The 22,063-nt window shown below is 37.4% G+C and overlaps 1 protein-coding gene and 1 non-coding gene across 2 annotated transcripts in view; both read left to right on the forward strand.

The window, feature by feature from the left end:
• mboat2a (membrane bound O-acyltransferase domain containing 2a) overlaps positions 1–22,063 on the forward strand; it is a 114,680-nt gene that overhangs the window by 1,019 nt on the left and 91,598 nt on the right. The gene's annotated exons all lie outside the window — the stretch shown is intronic.
• LOC133550258 (U6atac minor spliceosomal RNA) lies at positions 4,509–4,641 on the forward strand. Its single transcript, XR_009806272.1, has one exon. It is a non-coding gene; the product is annotated as a U6atac minor spliceosomal RNA (small nuclear RNA).

Below are 22,063 nucleotides of genomic sequence, written 5' to 3' on the forward strand. Positions count from 1 at the left end.
CTGTTGATTCTTTCTTTATTTAGTTTATTTCGAACATGAACACACTTACAGTACAATACATCACACGGTTTCATATCATTTCCATTTACATCATGTCCAAAAAGATATGATGTTGAGGCTATCTTTTTTTTAAATCTTGGTTGCACTGTATCTTTGGTCATGATTTACTCTTTTTGTTTGTTTACCATGTATCCTCCATGCACTATGGCCAGTATGCACAAGCTTCAATATATGAAATTATTATTATGTAATTTTTTATTATAAGCATTGCAGTTTCTTGCAATGATTATATATATCACAATAAATTAGTTTGTTTATATATATATATGTGTGTATATGTACATATTCATGTTAAAAGAAGCATTTCAAAACAGTTTACAAAAGCTCCTACTGTTAGTACTCACGTATGCGGGAACATTTTGCATGATTTCCTGTTGTATTGTTTTCGCAACCCTATAATTAATCTACTTGCTATTTTACTGTTAATTGTCAATTAATTTCAGCTTTAACATGTTTCGATCCACACTTATGTTAAAATACATGATAAATGATATAAATTATGTATATAATATATATATTACACATATATATATTGTACATATATATATGTATTTGTATAATACATATATATTGTACATGTATATTTATGTATATATATGTGCAATATATATATATATATATATATATATGTATTATACATATACTTTTGATATTTACATCTAGAAATAAATAGAATATACTGTATGTATATATAGTGTATATATGTGTATGTATATATGTGTATGTATGTTTTTATATGTATGTATGTATATATACGTATGTATGTTTGTGTATATAGTTGAGGTTTCTGTGTTTTTTTTGTTATACAGTGCTCAATACCGGGGTGGACCAGAATATATGTTAGGTCAGGAAACAACACAAGAGGCTATATCATCCCTACAAGCCTGTTTCACAAGTTTCCCTGCCCTTTATAAAATCCCCTGTCGAGCAGGGAAACCTGCAAAACAGGCTTGTAGGGATGATATAGCCTCTTGTATTTTTTCCTGACCTAACATACATATATATATATATATATATATATATATATATATATATATATATGTGTATGTATATGTATACACACACACAGTGGGGCAAAAAAGTATTTAGTCAGCCACGGATTGTGCAAGTTCTCCCACTTAAAATGAAGACAGAGGTCTGTACTTTTCATCATAGGTACACTTCAACTGTGAGAGACAGAATGTGAAAAAAAATCAAGGGATTCACATTGTAGGAATTTTAAAGAATTTATTTGTAAATTATGGTGGAAAATAAGTATTTGGTCAATAACAACAATTCAACTCAATACTATAGGTCTTTACCAAGTTTGCACACACAGTAGCTGGTATTTTGGCCCATTCCTCTATGCAGATCTTCTCGAGAGCAGTGATGTTTTGGGGCTGTCGCCGAGCAACACAGACTTTCAACTCCCTCCACAGATTTTCTATGGGGTTGAGGTCTGGAGACTGGCTAGGCCACTCCAGGACTTTCAAATGCTTCTTACGGAGCCACTCCTTTGTTGCCCAGACGGTGTGTTTGGGATCATTGTAATGCTGGAAGACCCAACCACGTTTCATCTTCAAAGCTCTCACTGATGGAAGGAGGTTTTGGCTCAAAATGTCACGATACATGGCCCCATTCATTCTTTCCTTAACACGGATCAGTCGTCATGTCCCCTTAACAGAAATATAGCCCCAAAGCATGATGTTTCCACCCCCATGCTTCACAGTAGGTATGGTGTTCTCGGGATGCAACTCAGTATTCTTCTTCCTCCAAACACGAGTTGAGTTTATACCTTAAAGTTCTATTTTGGTTTCATCTGACCACATGACATTCTCCCAATCCTCTGCTGTATCATCCAAACTTCAGATACAGGCCTGCACATGCACTGGCTTAAGCAGGGGGCACGTCTGGCACTGCAGGATTTGATTCCCTGTCGGCGTAGTGTGTTACTGATGGTAACCTTTGTTAGTTTGGTCCCAGCTCTCTGCAGGTCATTCACCAGGTCCCCCGTGTGGTTCTGGGACTTTTGCTCACCGTTCTCATGATCATTTTGACCCCACGGAATGAGATCTTGCGTGGAGCCCCAGATGGAGGGAGATTATCAGTGGTCTTGTATGTCTACCCTGCCTTCCGCCCGATTGTAGCTGAGATAGGCGCCAGCGCCCCCCGCGACCCCGAAAGGGAATAAGCGGTAGAAAATGGATGGATGTATGTCTTTCATTTTCTGATAATTGCTCCCATATTTGATTTTTTCACACCAAGCTGCTTGCCTAATATAGATTCACTCTTCCCAGTCTGGTGCAGGTCTACAATATTTTTTCCTGGTGTCCTTCGACAGCTCTTTGGTTTTGGCCATAGTGGAGTTTGGAGTCTTACTGTTTGAGGCTGTGGACAGATGTCTTTTATACAGATAACGAGTTCAAACAGGTTCCATTAATACAGGTAACAAGTGGAGGACAGAAGAGCTTCTTAAAGAAGAAGTTACAGGTCTGTAAGAGCCAGAGATCTTCCTTGTTTGAAGTGACCAAATACTTATTTTCCACCATAATTTACAAATAAATTATTTAAAATTCCTACAATGTGAATTCCTGTTTTTTTTTTCACATTCTGTCTCTCACAGTTGAAGTGTACCTATGATGAAAATTACAGACCTCTGTCATCATTTTCAGTGGGAGAACTTGCACAAGCGGTGGCTGACTAAATACTTTTTTGCCCCACTGTATACGTATGTATACATAGTTGAGGTTTCTGTGGTTTATCTGTTATACAGTTCTCAATACTGGGTAAAGCGAAATATATGTTAGGTCAGGAAACAACACAAGAGGCTATATCATCCCTACAAGCCTGTTTCACAAGTTTCCCTGCCCTTTATAAAATCCCCTGTCGAGCAGGGAAACCTGCGAAACAGGCTTGTAGGGATGATATAGCCTCTTGTATTTTTTCCTGACCTAACACACACACACACATATATATATATATATATATATATATATATATATATATATATATATATATATATATATATATATATATATATATATATATATATATATATATATATTACATACAACAACAGACTATTAAGACAGGAGGACACATATGTTTGCAAAATGAGCTGTGTAAACTAAATTGCTAGCCTTAGAGTCACATTTTAACGGCATGCTCGGTTAGCTCTCATGTCTGTAGAAGACTTACGGACAGTTGGCAGAGATCCAGGCTTAATTTTAAGAAGTGTAGCAAAGCTTTTTTTTTTTTTAAATATAAATATTTTTTTTATGTAGTTGGACGTATACACAAGACAGGCGAATCTAGCTTACATAGGCGGTGCATGGGGAAGGATGTTTTAGCTTCATAGCATCATGAAACGGTGTCTCTTCTCTTAAAAGTGGAGCGAACAATTAAGAGATATGGTAATTTTACTTGTGTTTGCAGCATGTGAAATAGCTACAGTATTGACTTAAAAAAAACAAAAACAGGTGTGGTGTTTATTTTGCAGCGTGATTGCGGAACTTAGCTGAGGTTGTGCACAATCAGTGCTTCTCAATTTGGATAGTCTTTCATGTGACATGTTTCACTACAGTTGGCAGTTTCTGTTCGGTATTGCGTTTGCTTCGGGTTATTTGTTGTCCTTTTTTCCCCCCAGCCATCTCAAACGCAGCATGAGGGAAGTCGCTGGTTGTCACACCCTCCTAAATGCAACAGTCACATTTCTGTTTAGCAGAACTTGGATCAATCCAGCCTGCTATGATAATGTGTGTGCGTGTGTGTGTGTTGTATTTTCACCCTCCTTGAGACATCAACAAGGAAGAGAACCTTCCATATGAGGACAGGTGAACAAGTTAGGACCGAAATCATGGTCCCAATACGGAAAACCCTTGCATCTAATAGAGACTGTCTCATTTGCACCCCTGGTGGTGAAATCTATCCAAATTAGGGTTGTCCAAAAAGGAGGGATTTATCAAATTGACTGTTTTGTCGGTTTCAAAAGTGCTCCCCCTCTGGTCAACATATGAAAGAACAAGTGTGTGTAAACGTTTGAAATGCTCCCCCTCTGGCCAACAAGTTTGAGTAAGAAATGAATATGCGCCTCCTTCGGCCAAAATAATAAAATAAAATATATATATGTGTATGTATTGAGACATACTGTGATAACCAATAGCTGACTTTTTCTCATAATGTGTCGACTTTTTTTCTTAATTAAATTGGGAGCAATTTCTCATATTCTTTCTGTTTCTGTAATATTGCAGTATTTTCCCATGAAATTATTACTTTTTATGTAACATTATTACTTTTTAATGCAAAATGGTGACATTTGTCATATAAAATTTTGACTTATATCACAATATTGCCATTTCTTTTGTTCTTGTAAAATAGTGAAATTTTTGGAGTGAAATTATGACTTTGTCATAATTTTGCCAAGTAAAATTCCGATTATTCTTACAAAATTGCCAACATTTCAAAGTTTTGCGTTGTATGAAAGGAGAGAAGGTTAGCACTCCCCTGGACAAGGGTTGAAATGGCCCCTGTGGCCTGCAACACATACTGTATACGGTAAAGGCATTGCCACCTAATTCGTGGCATCTCTAACTAAGTTTTTTTAAATTTTCCTGAAGGAATCAATAAAGTACTATCTATCTATCTATCTATCTATCTATCTATCTATCTATCTATCTATCTATCTATCTATCATCTGTTTTTTTTTAAATTGTGACTTTTGTCTTGTAAAATTCCAACTTTTATCATATCGCACACATGTTCAGTTTTTCTTGTAAAATTTCGACTTGCGTTGTGTAAAATTACGACTTTCGTTGTAGTACTGCCATCATTCAAAGTTTTTCTTGTGAAATTGTGAACTTTTTCTTGTGAAATTCCAACTCATTTTTCACAACAAGCTTTTTTGTATTTGCGTAGTATGTATGTATTATTAATGTTGTAAATACACATCTTTATACATCTAGAAAGGGTGATCCTAAAGAAGTAGGAATTTTTTGAGGTCTAAAGAAGGAAACAAATACAAGAGAGTGTGTGTGTGTGTGTGTGTGTTTTGATACCATGGGAGCGTGAACTTGACCAACCCGATTCACATTAGCTATGACGTCGCCTCAGTCGCTCTCTCTTCTTGATGGTTACACAAGGCCACTCCTTTTAATTTACAGTAAGACATCAATGTGCATGGTTATGAATCATTGCCTCAACCCTCATTCTAAGCTGCCTCGTAACGACTAGCTGTCTTCATCCGCACGTCGTAAACCTTGACTGAGTCGCTTCTCTCGTATTTGTGAAGACATTGAACCTCCAGTGTTCGTTCTTGAAAAATCCTTGACCTTTTGCCATTTATGCATCTGCTTCTTCTGCCGCTTGCTGCCTCTCAGCTGCAACTTATTTTTTCTATGAAAGCAAAAAGTGTAGGTTTGAAAGCTATAGGACCGATATTGGTCCTATAGCAGTCCTGCATCGCATTTCCTTGTGCATATCTGGACAGCAAGTTAACATCTAAATGTCCTCCAATAAGAAAACAAGGTTGGTTTTTTCTTCTCTTTTATAGGCTACTAAGAGCAAGCAGCTACACAACAGGTAATCAGACAATAGGACACAAGGTAGACATATGTATTAAGTGTACTTAATTGAACAATATTGCAGTCTAAAGTCACATTTGTCAAAGTAAATAAGTGTCACAAATTTCATAGTTGCATATTAGTTACAGATGCACAGTCTTCAAGGCAAAAGCGTTTTATAGTATCCAGTAACAAATGTGCGCGCATCATTAAACTTACTGCGTCATGAGTCTAACTTAATGACTTATTGTGGTCATTTGGTGTCACCCAAAGTACATAAAATCCTTTTTTTTCCCTCAAAACTGAACAGTGCAACTTTATAATTCAAGGAATACGTTTGGTTGAGCTGACCCACCTCAAAGCTATTTTATTTGGTACATGGTGTAATACGTTTGACCGGTAGATGGCCGTCAAACATAAGAGATAAGTGGAGCCTGCTCTATGATGGGTCTCAAGTAAACAACACAAGCATTTTAAATGTACAATTGAAAATATATAACATTACACACGGCGCTCAAAAATCTATCAAGATGTTTTAGTACGACTTTGTTAAGCTATGAAGCCGCACCGCTTGAAGGATTGTACTGTGCTTCAATATACAAGTATTTTTTTGGTGCGTGTATAAGGTAAGACATGTTATCTGGGGTTTTGTTTTGCAATATTATGCATAAGCAACTTTTATTACCTTCTGGTACCTGCTGATCTGTATTTGAGATCTGCGTGAATTCTGAAAGATTCTGCACCGAAGCCGTAGTCGATAAGCTTCTTCTTTTCCTCTATCTTCTTGTTATGGGACATTCAACCTCCGCTGTTGCCATTTCTAATATAGAATAGTGTAAAGTTCTTACTTATATCAGTCAGTAAACTCAGATACATTTCCGGTGTTGTTTTTTCCGGATGAGGAGATGCTGCTCTGTTATTGATTTAAGTAAAGTCTGAAAGTCTTTAAAACAGTTAGCTCCATCTTTTGACACTTCTACCACTCCCGTCCTTGCACGCTACACCGCTTCAACAAAGATGACGGGGAGAAGACGCTGCCGAAGATCAGCCACGTAAATAAGACAGCCCACAAAACGGCGCATCCTCAAGCGACTGCCAGAAAGCGGCTTGAAGATGAGCTGTAAAACATAATCTATGCAACATTTTGACCAAAGAACCACTATTACATGGTTCAACCACTGTGCCGCGGCACACTAGTGTACCGTAAGATAAAATCTGGTGTGCAGTGGGAGAATATGTAATTTCACCTATTCGGGTTAAAAATATTTTTTTGCAAACCAGTAATAATAATCTGCAAATATGTCGTTGTTGAGTGTCGGTGCTGTCTAGAACTCGGCAGAGTAACCATGTAATACTCTTCCATATCAGTAGGTGGCATAAAGTAGCTAATTGCTTTGTAGATGTCGAGAACATGGTTTGTCATGATCACAATATGCAGACGACAGTTAAATTTTCTCAATGCCTGACGGGCACAACATTGAGCATTCTCAGCTTGCATTCCCTTTGGCCCAACCACGCCCCTTGCATGTTTATGTAGGCTTCTCTGACGCAAAACGATACTACACAGCAACATTTTTCAAAAGAATATGGGGGCTACGGTGCCGAGTGATGCAATGCTTTGGTCAGCGACTGCATTTGGCTATAGGTGAGCGACTACAGCTTTATTTACACATGCAACACTTTGCTTGAGAACCTACAGTATATCTCCCCTTGTAGCGACTTTATCACTAATCCCCTCTGTTTATGTTGTTCAGTTCTGTAGCACAGCAGCTGCTGACTAACCTAGTATTGCAGCTTGTTGGCAAAAGAGTAGTTTCAAACTGAATAACAATAAGCCGCCTTCACCGCAGTAGGCGAGTAGAAGCTCCATCAGCCTGCGCACATGCGTGAAGCTATAAACCTAACGTTAACGAGCAAAACTAAGGAAAACTGCTTTGACATAGTAACAGCTAACTTATTACCTTATAAGAATAAGCAACATGTTACGTTATGACTTACAACAAAAATAATCAGGATACTCTCAATACCAGTTATCTAGCTATAAAACACTTAGGCAACCTTAATCAGTCTTCACGTTTTGTTTAAAATACCGGTATATACGGTATATCCCCATTCGGCCTAAAATTACCGGGATATCAGTTTTGATCCATATCGCCAAGCCCTACAGGTCTTTATGGTCTGTCTTGAAAACACAAGCTTGATCTGCCACCGTGTCATTTGGTGATAAAGGTCCCTTGTTTCTGTTCCTGAAGCCCCAGACTTGGGACCGATGATTCTATTTAAATCCCCTTGAGTCCAGTCAAAGTTTCCCCAACCCTCTTTTGATTTTAATTGTCTGTCCTTCGGGGAGTCTTGTACCGCCAATTGATTTATTTCTCCCATGGTTCCTGCAAATGGAGAGTGGCTGACTGCTGCTATTATTATTATAATCATTATTACTATTATTATTATAATGAAGCAAGTATGTGCAATTTCTCCCAAGAAAGCATGGAATGTCATCAGTGGGGTTGACAACAGATCCAAAACAATTTCAATTACTAGTAGTTCCTCTGGGGATTGTTAGCGAAGCATGATGTGATGAATGAGTCCTGATGGCTGCCAGCGCTAAAACATCTACCACAAATGATGATGAAAAAAAAAAAAAATATTACTTTGAAATGGTTACTACATCAGTTTCAAAGTTCATCTTATCAGGAGCACTGTGCTGCAAAAACGTCAAAGGTCTGTGATGAAACAGAAGTGCTCTGCTGTTTTTAAGGCTCAACTAACAAAGCTAGTATGAATACTTATCTTATTCAACCATTTGTAACCTCATTTTACCTTCAATTTACCTATTGTTTTCTTCTACCTTCTATTTACCGTCTTTTTTTTTACAATCTATTACCTTCGACCTTGTTAACCATCTATTTACTTTCATTTACCTTCTATTTACCTTTTTAACATTTTTTTTATGTTGTATTGACCTTTTTTAGCTTCTAATTATATTTTCCCTTTAAATTACCTTATTGTACTTCTTATCTACATTATATGCATGTTTTTTATTTTTATTTTACTAATTTTACCATATTTCACCTTATATTTACCTTCTATCTTTCTTCTTTTACTTTATTTTCAATCAGTTTTTTTTTTGGTTTACCATTTCCCTTTCACGTAACTTGTTTTACCTTTTTTCATGGGGTACATATTTTACAAATCTTTGTTGTTTACATCCACTAAACAAATAATGGAAGCAAAATAAATAAATCAAACCACATTTCTAATCGAATTAATCAATTTATCCTTGAAGCCCTATTAAGGACCTACTTCAAAATGCTTTTCAAAGATTGTCTATTTCACAGGAGCATGTTGTATTTTTGAGGACCAACTGCAAAATCCTAGTCAATCATATATGACAGGTGCATGCACTGCGGCAATAACACTATCCTATTAATGACAGGGTCACTCTTAAGGATCTACTTTAAAAATAGCAGTCAAAGATCATTGGTATGACAGGACTCGAGCTGTTTTTAAAGAATCACGCGTCGTAGATCCTTTACATCAGTGGTCCCCAACCACCAGTCCGGGGACCAGTACCGGTCCGTGACTCATTTGCTACCGGACCGCAGAGAAACATTAAATAATTTATAAATAACTGCATTTTCTCCGACTTAAGTTTCGCCTGTCCCAGTAGACCAGGGGTCGGCAAAAAAATACACCAAAAAATGTATTCTGGAGCCGCAAATAATTAAAAGCCTTATTTAATCCTTATGGTAAAGGCAACACATGGTGTATGTGTTTAAATTGGCTATTAACTATCAAACTGACTATGTTTCACAGGCTGACGCAAATCTTTGTTGATAGAAATGTTGAAATGTAATATTGATTCTACAAATTTTGTAACATTGGAAAACACTGGTCAAACAGAGGCTTCTCTGAGGGTGTGATCACTCCTGGAAATTTCTGGCTTAGAATGGTCGAAGGTATAGATGTGTTTGTCTAAGTTAAACGTAACGGCAGGCCGTGTTCTTCTAATGGATTTATTACAACTTTGGCTAGCTAGGTAATGTTTGTTGTGGTCTATAATAACATGTCACACAAACAACTATCAGACATGCAGCCAATATTACATACAGACAATGTGTCATGAGACATGCAAATATAAATTAAATACAGTGAGGACATAAGTAAAGGAAATTAAATGAGCCCAAATATAGCTACAAACGAGGCATAATGATGCAATATATACATGCAGCTAACCTAAATAGCATGTTAGCATTTATTAGCTTGCAGTCATGCACTGACCATCCATTTTCTACCGCTTATTCCCTTTCGGGGTCGCGGGGGGCGCTGGCGCCTATCTCAGCTACAATCGGGCGGAAGGCAGGGTACACCCTGGACAAGTCGCCACCTCATCGCAGGGCCAACACAGATAGACAGACAACATTCACACTCACATTCACACACTAGGGCCAATTTAGTGTTGCCAATCAACCTATCCCCAGGTGCATGTCTTTGGATGGATGGATGCACTGACCAAATATGCCTAATTAGAACTCCACACAAGTCAATAACATCTAAAAAGCTCACGTTTGTGCATTCACACACAGCATTAAACGTTTGTTGGACAAAATGGGACAAAAAAGGAGTGGCATAAAACAGATCTTACTGTGGCAGCGTCTGAGAAAGTTGTACATGTAAAAAAACAGCTACGGTGCGTTCAAGGACTGCAGAAATTAGTAGGACAAAACGACTCGTCAAATCCTCTCATCGGTGAAGCATGTTTAATATAAACAGAGTGATGTCTAATAATTAGGAAGGTTTGCGTCATGTTTGCTGTCTTACAGAAACAATATTAAAACAATTATTATTTTTTTCCACCATCTTTTCCATTTTCATACTTTTTTGAAAAAGCTCCAGGAAGCCACTAGGGCGGCGCTAAAGAGCCGCATGCGGCTCGAGAGCCGCGGGTTACCGACCCCCGCACTAGACAAAAAAAAAAAGACATATCAATAAGCTTGTTTATAGATGTACAATAAAAGTCCTCGTGCCATTTGTTAATAGATTTTTATTTATATATATATATATATATATATATATATATATTATATTATATAGATTTGTTACATGCACATTAATGAACATATAAAATATAAATGTAACAGATTGTAGCCAAAAACTTATATCCATCTGCATCTCATTGCAAAACAACAAGCCACTAATGGAGCATTATTGTGAGTTGTATTTTTCATGCACTTATTTTTGCTGCATTTTTATCTGGCACAAGTGGAAAGCCAGTCCCTTAAAATAATGCCTACATTAAACCGGTCCGTGGTGCAAAAAAGGTTGGGGACCACTGCTCTATATGACAGGGGCACCCTTTTGGTTTTTGGCTTGACTTGGAAAAACACCATTCAAAGATCCTCCTGTATGAAAGGAGCACAGCATTGGGTTGAAGATAGCTAATACAAATTAAGAGCCCCATGCATATTCATCAGTGTGACTTTGCAGCGTCTCTTGTACTGCCGTCAAAATCTTTGAGACCGTTGGTGCCGACTGACCTTCACAGGAGCAGAGAGATTCTCTACATGTCCGCCAAGCTTTTTTTTTTCATCTGCAGTTAATAGACGCTCCGAGTATTGATCGGCCTTAAAGGCGACCTGCACTGTCATGTGGAAATGTGGCCACTGTGTTTTAAAGAGATTCCCAGTGTCCACACCTTCTGACATCGATTCCCCTCATGCACAACACAGGTACGGGAAATGGAAACAGTATTTATAGATACACTCAAATTTTTTTTTTTTTTGTAAATATAGCCTCCAAATGGGAGTCCATGTAAATTTATATGCATTATCATATTCCTTTTTAGTTGTCAAGAGTGTACTCTACGAACAATATACAGTGAAACCTCGATGTTTGAACATAATTAGTTCTTGAACTTGGTTTGTAAACCCCAAAAGTGTGTAGTGAAGCAGATTTCCCCATAACAATCCATGTAAACATGGATCATTTGTTCCAGCCTCGACACGAGTCCCTATTTTAGTAAAAAACTGTACACTATGTGTATACATACTATGATTGTGTGTATACAAATAGATATAAATATGTAATTATTTATTTATATATATATATATATATATATATAATATGTTTATATATATATATATATATATATATATATATATATATATATATATATATATATGTATGTGTGTGTGTGTGTGTGTGTGTATATATATGTATATATATATTAGATATATATGTATATATATATGCAGAGGTGGGTAGTAACGCGGTACATTTACTCCGTTACATTTACTTGAGTAACTTTCGGGATGAATTGTACTTTTACGAGTAGTTTTTATGCAACATACTTTTACTTTTACTTGAGTATATTTATAGAGAAGAAACGCTACTTTTACTCCGTTCCATTTATCTACATTCAGCTCGCTACTCGCTACTTTTTTTTTATCGATCTATTAATGTTTGTTTTGGTTAATGACGGAGCTTCAAAGTAGAATCTACGCATGCCTGCGTTTCACCAATCACATGCAGTCACTGGTGACTTTGGACCAATCAAACAGAGCCAGGCGGTCACATGACCCGATTTATACAAGTTGAAAAACGTATTGGGGTGTTACCATTTAGTGGTCAATTGTACGGAATATGTACTGTACTGCGCAATCTAATAATAAAAGTTTCAATCAATTAATAAAAAGTGTAAAGGAAAAACGGCACTTTTTATTTCAACCGTACTTCCCGTCAAAAGCCTAAAGACTGATCGCACAGTTCCTGTCTTCACAATAAAAGTGCCACTCCATCGCACCTGCGTTAACAAAATAAGAGTCTCCGAAAGCCAGCGCAAACAAGCTAGCAAACTACGGAGTTTGCCGCCAATGTATTTCTTGTAAAGTGTATAAAAACGATTATGGAAGCTGGACAGATAAGATGCCAAAAACCAACGACTTTCATGTGGTATTAGACAGAAAAGAGGAACTTTTTTCTCCTCCATTTGAAAACGTGGACGTCTGAGTCCAATCAATGCAAGTCATCAGAATCAGGTAATACACCAATTTATATTCTTGTCTTCATGAACGATAGGAATCTATATGTTAAACATGCATGTATATTCATTAAAACACCTTCAACATGTGAACAAAAACGGCAAGTAAATAAATATAAATTATATACTGTATATATAAATCTATGTATGTGTATATCTATATATATATATCTATATATATCTTTTTTGTAGATATATATAGATATATATATATATAATTTGTGTGTGTATAAATGATGTGTGTGTATGTATGATTTGTGTGTGTATGTATGATATGTGTGTGTATGTATATGTATATATGAGGTAGATCACCTCAACTTGGTCATTTACTAAGTAATTGATAAACGTTGAAAAACGTATTGGGGTGTTACCATTTAGTGGTCAATTGTACGGAATATGTACTGTACTTTGCAATTTACTAATACAAGTTTTAATCAATCAAATCAATGAATGCCTACTGAGGCTATGGTGCTGTTAAGTTATTGTGGCTCAATGTGCCATTTTTTTAATTTTATTTTAATGTACTATTATTTAATATATATTATTGTTTTAGTTTCTTAAGAGATATTCCTGGCTCTGAATTTGCTCATTGCTATTTTTATGTTTTAGTGCATTATTTGTTGCCGTAATCAGGTTACTCATCAGTTACTCAGTACTTGAGTAGTTTTTTCACAACATACTTTTTACTTTTACTCAAGTAAATATTTGGGTGACTACTCCTTACTTTTACTTGAGTAATAAATCTCGAAAGTAACGGTACTCTTACTTGAGTACAATTTCTGGCTACTCTACCCACCTCTGTATATATGTATACATATATGTGTGTTTGTGTGTGTGTATATATATGTGTAGAAATGTGTGTGTATACAGTATATATATATATATATATATATATATATAGATGTATATATATATATATATATATATATGTATACATATATATATATATATATATATATATATATATCTCTATCTATATATATATATATATATATATATATATATATCTCTATCTATATATATATATATATATATATATATACATGAGTGTATGCATATATGTATTCACGTTTCGTCAAATACATATTACCGTTGTTACTCCTTGGGAAACCTGGGTAAAACACGGCACACTGACAAAGCGTAACCTATTGTTACTATAACAATCTACAAGGTTTAAAAAGTTTGCTTTTCTTTTTTCCCCTCCGTTTATCTCCTTTCTCTTGTAATTCAAGTTATCATTACATCTATGTAATGTTGCATTTGATACAATTGTATTGTTGATGATAGAGGTAATTATTGTTATAATTCAATCTCAATAGTGCTGTTTCTATTGGTGTTTTATTGCTTCATTTGTAGTGCAATAATGTCCATTGTCATTTCTGTGTTATTACTATCCACTTCACTAACTGTTGGTTTAATATCACTGTTCTTATCATATTTGCACATATCGTATTTGCTGATGTTGGTCTGTTTTGTCTCTTCGTCTGCAATTTCCCCCTCTGTCTTCTTTTTTTTTGCTTCTTTCTATTCCCTCCTGCTGGCTGTGCCAATTATTAATATAAATCCATTTAATAAAATCTAATTCAAATAAGGCAGCAAGAGAAGTATACCACATTTCTCTTTTGTAAAGTAAATCTGTACAGCAAATAGGGGCATCTACATCAGCAATATGGTTTTCCTGATTACCCGGACAGGACAACAAAAAAAACCTTCACGAGCGCACTGCTGTTTTTAGATGGCGACATGGACAATACTGGAAACAGACTCATATGTCTCACACTAAAAGTATAGAGCGAAAGAGAAAACTAGCTGATGTTGCTTTCATTTTCTTAATACAGTGTCCATCAGCTGCTGTGACTGGGAGTTAATGAGGTGAGGAAACATGGAGCAGGCAATTTGTTGTGAACGTTGCCACTACTTGTTTATAAAGTCTTTAGTTTTTTTACTGGGATGCACAGGCGGCCTTTATTTAACTGCAAACGTTAACAGGGTTCAAATAACATAAATACTAGTTATAATGTTTTGTATTCTCATCGAATTGAACGCAGGCTGTGAAGATTGTGTATTCGATGTGAGAGGTGTCACTCCTGTTTATTTTTTTTGGCCAAACTGTTGCACTGAACCACTTCGTGTTGTTACAGAAGAACAAAGCGTGTTTATTAGACTTTATTTTCATTAGCCCATCTGCTTTGTGTTTTATATTGATATCAAAAAGTAAACACCATGTTTTTGTTACATTACTTGTATGCAGAGGTGGGTAGTAACGCGCAACATTTGCTCCGTTATATTTACTTGAGTAACTTTTGGGATAAATTGTACTTCTAATAATGCACAAAAACATTAAAATAGAAATGAGCAAATTCAGAGCCAGGAATATCTATTAAGCAACTAAAACAATAATACATATTAAATAATAGTACATTAAAATAAATAAAAAAAATGGCACATTGAGCCACAATAACTTAACAGCACCATAGCCTCAGTAGGCATTCATTGATTTGATTGATTGATCGATTGATTAAAACTGAAAAAATAGTACAATAGCAATAGGAGAGACTATTCATCCCTGAACACCATGGAGTTCATGTAGGCTTTATGATGCAGTTACATTATTATATTAACTATTAGAGACAGAAACTCTTCATTAAACAAAATTTTTTTTTTTGCTGCTTCAACACAGCTCAATCAACACAGATAAAAGTCAAGTGAAATACCTTAGTTTTTATCTGTACGTCAATATTGCTTGTCTTTTTCTCAGACAGACAGGGCTTTGCTGTCCGTAACACACGCGCACGCACGCACACACACCGAACTGTGAGCTAACGTTACGCTAATAGCTCATTAACCTTCACCTCAAGGACTGTGAGCGAGCTTAGCTTCCGCTTGTTTCTAAGAACGTCAACGGGCTCATAGTGATGTTACTAGTAGTTGACTGTGAGGTGTTTATTATCATTTGAGGAGTGTCTCCTGCCTTACCTGCTAAAAACACCTTTCTGCTCGCTCCACGTTACATGCGCTCTGAACACGCACTGCTGATTGGATCTTACCGCTCTGCGTGTAACCAACCAGATGGTTCTGTGGGTGGGACAATGCTGGGTGCTGGAGAGACATACTTACAGAGGCAGACGCAGAATTAAGCAGAGCAGCTTGTTAAGACTTTTATTTTATTTTATTTTTTTTAAACTTTTGTTTAGGCGGTGGGTCTTTGTTGTTTAGGCGGCCGCCTTAACAACAAAGAGCTGCGTAAATCCCTGATATCACCACAGGTGATCCGTCGTACAATACCTTGGAGAGGCACAGTTACAACAAAGATGAACTATCAATCAATCAATCAATCAATCAATCAACCAAATTTTACTTATTTGGCCCTTAATCACAAATGTCTCAAAGGCCTGCAATAGCCACAATGACATCATTGGCTCAGATCCCACATCAGGGCAAGAAAAAACTCAACCCAATGAACACCGAGAAACCTTGGAAGGGACCGCAGATGTGACTGGCCAGATGTGGCCCCCAGGTCTTGAGTTTGACAACTGTGGTCTATACAGTAGCCTTGTTAGTGAGAGCACTCCTGATAAAGACAGTTTATGAGGCAACTGTGAGTTAAATATACGTCAGTTGTATTATGGGCGAACAAACCAGCAATTGTCTAATTTGCAAGACACCCACGGTCTCTCTGCTTTGCTGCCTGCATGGATTTCCTCTATTGGTTCTTTTGCACCCTGCTATAATAATGTAACGTCTATAATGGTGCAGCGACGGAGTGCTTTGGCCGTGCAGCCGTGCACTTCTCGTCAAACCCACATGGCTATGCTCAACGTAAATCACTCAAGCTTCTTTTTAATACCAAACAAAACGAAAGCACTCTGAGAGCTCAGACCTCTGATCAAGTCTTGGCAAAATCCCAATCTCCGCCTGAAAAAAATATCTTGAAGAAACTATGGTTCTGCAAGAATCTCTATGTCCTTTAAAATATTACTTAGATATTACTGTTTACATTTTTTATCTTTACAGGGTTTTTCCTAACCCTACAATGGAGAAAGAATAGGGCTATGACTAGGGATGTAATGATGTGAAAATGTCGGTTATTGTGATTAAACTAATCACGGATATCATTATCGTGGTATTGTTGAATGTGCTCAAAAAGTACTCACACAAAAACATTTTGACCATTTTTTTTAATAACCAAAATAAATATGCACTTTGTTACGAAACACACTATTTTGCATGTTTTGTGTTTCGTATGTGTTACTGATAGTGCGTTAGTCTTAGTATTGTATCTGTTTTAATGGCTAAGCTTTCATTGTTTTAAATATTGGTTTGTACTGTAGCACTGTAAGATTTAGTTATATTAAAACCCTGTAACAAATGAAATATATACTAACTCTCTGGAATTTTACAGCGGTTTATCATTATACCGTTTACCGTTACTTCTCTATAAGTGACTAAGGCTATTTGCATTAGGCAAATCAAATTAGGGGATTTATATAGGTTTGAGGGTAAATAACATTTGCATTTAAAATTCCAGTCGAATCTTCTGGCTCGGAACTTGGAAATTCTGAGTCTTGCTACAAATGGAACGCAACATAAAAGTCCAGATGACAAATGATTTGTGCATGCACGAACTGCTGCAATTCCCTCCTTGTGAGGTTCTTCACTCTGCTCGCAGCACCAGCTGACAGGCAGGACTAGTCACTGCTCATTGATGTCGCTTTCACCTCAGTCTCCAAGACTGAAAAAAGTCTCCAAGACACAAAAATTCTCCAATAACACGGGAATAAGTTTCCAGATTTGTCATGTGTTGCTGTTGACCAAAAAAAGTAGCCAAGTGGATTGCAAAATTACCAGATTTACGAATTTAAGGAAGGCACCACACAGTGTAAACCAAACCGAAGCAACCTAAGGTGGGTCTTTGCGTCATATTTTTTTCATACACACCTCAGCCAAGTGTTGACACCTTGGCGACTTTCTTGCTGAATCCAAAATCTTATCAACTTAGTGATTTTTTTATCTGAAAAGCGACTTGCGACTAATCTAGCCACACATACACCTGATTAGTTCAGTTAAGTTAAAGTACCAATGATTGTCACACACACTAGGTGTGGTGAACTTTGTCCTCTGCACTTGACCCATCCCCTTGTTCACCCCCTGGGAGGTGAGGGGAACAGTGGCCATCAGCGGTGCCGCGCCCGGGAATCATTTTTGGTGATTTAACCCCCAATTCCAACCGTTGATGCTGAGTGCCAGGCAGGGAGGTAATGGGTCCCATTTTTATAGTCTTCGGTATGACTCGGGTCGGGGTTTGAACTCACGACCTACTGATCTCAGGCCACTGAGTAAGTCATGTATGTGTGTGGCATGCTCAGCCATTCCTTTTTCTCTTGTCCCTAAAATGTGTATTTGTTGGTGAGAATTAGCATTTTAGAAGCGGCTTCGCACTTTGAATAGACAACACGTTCCATGTGGATTGCTTTCAAATTTGAGCCAAAATTTCTGGCAAGACACACGCCCTCCTGGAAACAAGGAATACGGAAATGTAACTGTAGAAATAACGGCCCCCGAGCCAATCCAATAATTGGGATTGCTATTGGATTCTTACTGCACTCCAATTACAACTAGAACCCCGCTTTGACAAGGTCCAGCTGAGTTTTTTTGTAGCAACATGTTCCTGGCGCACAGCGTACGTCTATGTCAGACGAGTGTGATATTTGTAAGGATGACTTTCTGATCGACTTCCACCAGTCTATTACATTTCAGCAGGTTCTGTCTCTGGCATACGTACAGTAAGAGTTGCAACCCGCTCTCCACATTGGCCACCAGTCAGATAATTTCACATTTTGCTTATTTTCCTCTCAGCTGATGACAGATTATCTTCCAAGCTGCAACATAGTTGACACTCTCTGTCTGAATTCTTGAGCACTGCTTCTTAGCTCCTCTGAGAAAGGCTGTAATAAACACTGCAGAGCAGATAGTTGAGCACTTGACTATAGATGCCTTCCAGAGTGCCAAGTCTCTTAGTAAAGATTCACTGTTTAAGTGGGCTCCCCACCATTGGCGACTTGCATGCCAACCGTATCATAGCAACTGACTGTCTGCCATCTTTTCGTCTCGGCCCTGGTTAGCGAAGCTGTGCAGAAAGTTTTGTAATCATTGCCGCTTTCTTCGTTTTGCATCTTTCATATCATTACATGGAGACGTGGCCTGAGGGAAAACCATCTATCCCTGCTCCTTCCAGAGACACCGCTAACACTTCATCTTGGCAAAATAGAGCAGAATGAATGCAATCAAGACAACAAGGCCCACTTGTATCAGCAGTATTAACATCCTCTGGGACATGGCTACATAGAAACTCTCTTTTTCTGCATGTATTCAATGTTTAAAGTTAAAGGTGCTGTTTAAAACTTCCTCAAAGTAAAATTTTTCAAAGCAAACATTTTTACACAAACACCACCGGCGAGCTTCTGTTACTATTGGTGGTCTAACAGGACACGTTTGTTTGACAACTTTCACAAATACAAAGTTTATGTGATCAGTTTTTTGAATAAAATGATTGGTGTTTACGGCTGTCACTCACAGTCACACCAACAGGAGGCGTGTGCTCACTAGGGTTGTACGGTATACTGGTATTAGTATAGTACCGCGATACTAATGAATCATACTTGGTACTATACTGCCTCGGAAAAGTGCTGGTCCGCCACCCACCTGCGTCTCTGTCGAGGTCACGTCTTGTCATTGCTGGTTTACGAGCATGTTTCGCAGTGCACAATCACGGAGTACTTACAAGCAGGCACAGTGTCTAGACAGAAAAGGAAGAACGGACGCATTTTGGCTTAAAAACTAACAATAAAGGTGAAGTTATAACACTGAAATGCCCTCAGGAAGAGGTGCTTTAAGACATAGCTAGCTTGGCTAACTTGCTAGATCCTAAAGTCCAGCCCCAATCCCCAATAGCTACTTCCAAATCACTAATCCTCGCCTCCACGGCGACAAATAAAGTACGTTTCCTACAAGTATAGTCCCTGCAGGACGAGGAATATCCAAACATGCTTAACTACACACCGTAGCTCACCGGCGTCTAAATTCAAACAAACGCCATGGGTGGATTTACACCTAACATCCACTGTATTGATACCAAGTACTAATATCTATTCGATACTACTATGATTACATCAATATTTTTTGGCATCACAACATCTTGTTTTGTTAAAAAAAAGATATATTATTGTGGCGGACTCCCAGCCGCCGTCACCGTGTGGGTTGCCGTGACACTGGACACAAGACGCATCATAGCAGGTTTGACTGGTGTTTATTATTTCAATAAACCTGTCTTGTTCTGGCCATCCAGTCGCGTCACTTTTCAGCGCGCGGGCTCTTCCTGCTTGCCACCGCTGCACGCCTTTCGGCGTCCGGCGTTTGCGTCCGTTGCGGGGGATCGTCATCTCTCTCTCTCGTCCTTGATCGTTGTGCTTGTTGTCGGTTTGCCGTCGTGTCCTCGCCTACTCCTTCCCCTCTTTTATGCTGCAACAACAGATGAGCAGATTGAGCGCAGGTGTGTGGTGAACGCACCTGTCTTGGCTGTCTGGAGCGTCGCTCCGAGTGCGTCCCGCCTCTTCTCTCCGCCGCACGCCCCGCCTCCTGGCCGCCATTGCGGGTAGGACCGGCATTTGTCCGACCCTGCTGTCGGCTCCTCGGCTCCATCTCTCCACAATTATGTTTATAAACTCAGGAAATATGTCCCTGGACACATGAGGACTTAGAATATGGCCAATGTATGATCCTGTAAAGACTTGGTATAGGATAGATATCCAAATTTGTGGTATCATCCAAAACTAATGCAAAGTATTAAACAACAGATGAATAAGTGATTATTACATTTTAACAGAACTGTAGATAGAACATGTTAAAAGAGAAAGTAAGCAGATATTAACAGTAAATGAACAAGTAGATTAATAATTCATTTTCTACCACTTGTTCTTAATCATTTTGACAAAATAATAGAATGGAAAATGACACACTATGTTACTGCATATCTCAGCAACTAAATTAGGAGCCTTAGTTTGCTCACTTACTAATAAAAGACATGTTGTCTTGTATGTTCACTATTTTATTTAAGGACAAACTTGCAATAAGAAACAAATGTTTAATGTACCGTAAGATTTTTTGTTAAAATAAAGCCAATAATGCAATTTTTTGTGGTGGAAGGACCTGTGCTATAAAATAAAAAAAAATAGCCACACATCTAACACGAGAGTAGGGCTGGGCAATAAGCATCATAACTGTTTTAACTATTAAATGAACCAAACATGTGACTTATTTTATATTTGTGTAAATTATTGGACACAATGTGTTTTCAAGCGTATGAGGTGTGATGCAAGTGTAAGCCACTGTGACATTATTGTTCATTTTTTAAATGTTTTTGTTTATAAATAGCTGTAATGATAATGTCAATGAGGGTTTTCTAATCACTGCTATGTTGGAATTGTTACTATAATTGATACTGTTGTTGATAATATAAATTTTTGTTTGACTGCTTTTGGATTGTTTTGTGTCATGTTTGTGTGTCCTCTCAATTGGTCTGTTTATTGCCATTCTGAATGTTACTTGGTTGGGTTTGGTTTTGGAATTGGAATTGCATTATTATGGTATTGTTGAAAATTGTGTTGTTGGATTGCTCAATAAAAAAACAACTGATATCCCAATATGGTTTGGCCCACAAACTAACCCATAAACAAAAATATTTATTGACATAACTAAATATCTCCACCATGCCTTGTTCTTCAATCTTCGACTAATGGGGATCTCAAATACACAAAAACAAGTACCGACAAGTAAGAAAAGTAGGTTTTGTATAATGGCATGCCAACTTAAGAGGCATTTTGAGATTAAAAAGAAAATGTCTTGGAAAAAATATAAGAAAAGTCAAACATGATCTCTAATCTTTTTAAAAACAAACAAACATTTAGCTATACTGAAGAACAAAATGTGAACTACAGTGCACTGGTTTAAGAGGACATGTTTAAATGTCAGCAGCAACATGATAATGATTGAACTTCAACAATGGTGTTTTAACAGATAAACATTATTATAGGACATACACACAAAGATGTTAGCCAGGAACACCAACCTGCTTCATGTTGCTGTGTGGCAGGTTTTGTTCAGAAAATTTCCTTTAAAAAGCCATAATTTGTGGTTACTTGTTACTTAACCAGAAAGGAAATTGAATGACTAACGGAATTAGTCTTTAATAAATGTAATTCATTACTAGGGAAATTAGTTAATGTGTTGCTTAAAAAAAACAACTTCAAATATCTGGCATATTGCGGTTGAGATCATTTTCTGTGTTTGCGTGTGCCTTTTAAAAGGCGGTGCCTGTTGCATAGTGATGTGTGACGTCAGCTAGTCCCCTCGGCAGTCTGAAGCCCTTTCT

This window comes from Nerophis ophidion, linkage group LG03, assembly GCF_033978795.1.
Source record: "Nerophis ophidion isolate RoL-2023_Sa linkage group LG03, RoL_Noph_v1.0, whole genome shotgun sequence".
Lineage (NCBI taxonomy): Eukaryota > Metazoa > Chordata > Actinopteri > Syngnathiformes > Syngnathidae > Nerophis > Nerophis ophidion.